The sequence below is a fragment of the Arachis ipaensis genome, chromosome B8 (genome assembly GCF_059453495.1).
Source record: "Arachis ipaensis isolate K30076 ecotype BB chromosome B8, ASM5945349v1, whole genome shotgun sequence".
Classification (NCBI taxonomy): domain Eukaryota; kingdom Viridiplantae; phylum Streptophyta; class Magnoliopsida; order Fabales; family Fabaceae; genus Arachis; species Arachis ipaensis.
This window is the reverse complement of record NC_142443.1, coordinates 59360197-59362643: the sequence shown is the minus strand read 5'-3', so window position 1 is coordinate 59362643 and position 2447 is coordinate 59360197. Positions and strand designations below refer to the sequence as shown.

General features: G+C 31.8%; 1 non-coding gene across 1 annotated transcript; it reads right to left on the bottom strand.

The window, feature by feature from the left end:
* Window positions 1-1975: 1975 nt before the first annotated feature.
* On the bottom strand, window positions 1976-2083 carry LOC148548255 (small nucleolar RNA R71). The gene has a single exon (XR_015897148.1). It is a non-coding gene; the product is annotated as a small nucleolar RNA R71 (small nucleolar RNA).
* Between the last annotated feature and the right edge of the window lie 364 nt (window positions 2084-2447).

The following is a 2447-nucleotide window of genomic DNA, read 5'->3' as shown; positions in this document are numbered from 1 at the left end:
GGACGACCCAGTGCACTTGCTGGTTAGTTACACGAAGTTGTGAAGAAGTGTTGAGATCATATTCGAGCGCACCAAGTTTTTAGCGCCGTTGCAAGAGATCACAATTTCGCGTACCAAGTTTTTTGCGCCGTTGCCAAGGATTGTTCGAGTTTGGACAACTGACGGTTCATCTTGTTGCTTAGATTAGGTAATTTTATTTTATTTTTAAGTTTTTTTTTTATTTTCGAAAAATACAAAAAAAAAATTTTTTCTTTGTTTTCGTTTTTCTAAAAATAAATTTTCAAAAATCCAAAAAAATTATAAAATCATAAAATCAAAAATAATTTTTGTGTTTCTTGTTTGAGTCTTGAGTCAAATTTTAAGTTTGGTGTCAATTGCATGTTTTTAAAATTTGTGCATTTTTCGAAAACCCATGCATGTGTTCTTCATGATCTTCAAGTTGTTCTTGACAAGTCTTCTTGTTTGATCTTCATATTTTCTTGTTTTATGTCTTTTGTTGTTTTTCATATGCATTTTTGCATTCATAGTGTCTAAACATGAAAAATCTCTAAGTTTGGTGTCTTGCATGTTTTTCTTTTCTTAAAAATTTTCAAAAAAAAATAAGTTCTTGGTGTTCATCTTGACATTCAAAGTGTTCTTGGTGTTCATCTTGACATTCAAAGTGTTCTTGCATGCATCATGTGTTTTGATCTTGAATTTTTATGTTTTGCATCATTTTTATGTTTTTCTCTTCCCTCATTTAAATTCAAAAATCAAAAAATATTTTTCCCTTTTTATCTCATAAATTTTCGAAAATTTGACTTGACTTTTTCAAATCTTTTTCAATTTTTATTTCATATTTTCGAAAATCTCATCAACATTTAATGTTTTAATTCATAAGAAAGGTTCAATCTTTAAACTCTAGAATCATATCTTTTTAGTTTCTTGTTAGTCAAGTAATCAACTTTAATTTCAAAAATCAAATCTTTTTGTGTTCTTTTTCAAATCTTTTTCAAAATAAATTTCAATCACATCTTTTTCAAAATCAATTTCAAAATCTTTTCTAACTTCTTATCTTTTCAAAATTGATTTTCAAATCTTTTTCAATTAACAACTTGACTTTTTGGTTTGATTTTAAAAGTTTTCTATTTCAATCATATCTTTTTCAAAACCACCTAACTAATTTTCTCTCTCTAATTTTTTAAAACTCCTCCCCACTTTTTCAAAATTCATTTTAATTAACTAATTGTTTTAAATTTTAATTTAATTTTATTTATCTTTTTAATTTTCGAATTCTAACTATTTTTTAAAAAAAAAAACAAAAATATTTTCCTTTTATTTTAATTTAAATTCGAATTTTTTCTTTTCTCCTTCTATTCTTCTCTTCTTCTACTCACATAAAGGAATCTCTATACTGTGACATAGAGGATTCCATATTTTCTTTTGTGTTCTCTTCTTTTTCATATGAGCAGGAACAAGGATAAGAGCATTCTTGTGGAAGCTGATCCTGAACCTGAAAGGACTCTGAAGAGGAAGCTAAGGGAAGCTAAAGCACAACTCTCTGGAGAAAATCTGACAGAAAATTTTCGAAAAAGAAGGAGACATGGCCGAAAATAATAACAATGCAAGGAAGATGCTTGGTGACTTTACTGCACCAAATTCCAATTTACATGGAAGAAGCATCTCAATCCCTGCCATTGGAGCAAACAATTTTGAGCTTAAACCTCAATTAGTTTCTCTGATGCAACAGAACTGCAAGTTTCATGGACTTCCATCAGAAGATCCTTTTTAGTTCTTAACTAAATTCTTGCAGATCTGTGATACTGTTAAGACCAATGGGGTTGATCCCGAGGTCTACAGGCTTATGCTTTTCTCGTTTGCTATAAGAGACAGAGCTAGAATATGGTTGGACTCTCAACCTAAAGATAGCCTGAACTCTTGGGATAAGCTGGTCACGACTTTCTTAGCCAAATTCTTTCCTCCTCAAAAGCTTAGCAAGCTTAGAGTGGATGTTCAAACCTTCAAACAGAAAGAAGGTGAATCCCTCTATGAAGCTTGGGAGAGATACAAGCAACTGACCAAAAAGTGTCCTTCTGACATGCTTTCAGAATGGACCATCCTGGATATATTCTATGATGGTCTTTCTGAGTTATCAAAGATGTCATTGGACCATTCTACAGGTGGATCCATTCACCTAAAGAAAACGCCTGCAGAAGCTCGGGAACTTATTGACATGGTTGCAAACAACCAGTTCATGTACACTTCTGAAAGGAATCCTGTAAGTAATGAGATGCCTCAGAGGAAGGGAGTTCTTGAAATTGATACTCTGAATGCCATATTGGCTCAGAACAAAATATTAACTCAGCAAGTCAATATGATTTCTCAGAGTCTGAATGGATTGAAGGAATCATCCAACAGTACTATAGAGGCATCTTCTGAAGAAGAAGCTTATGATCCTGAGAACCCTG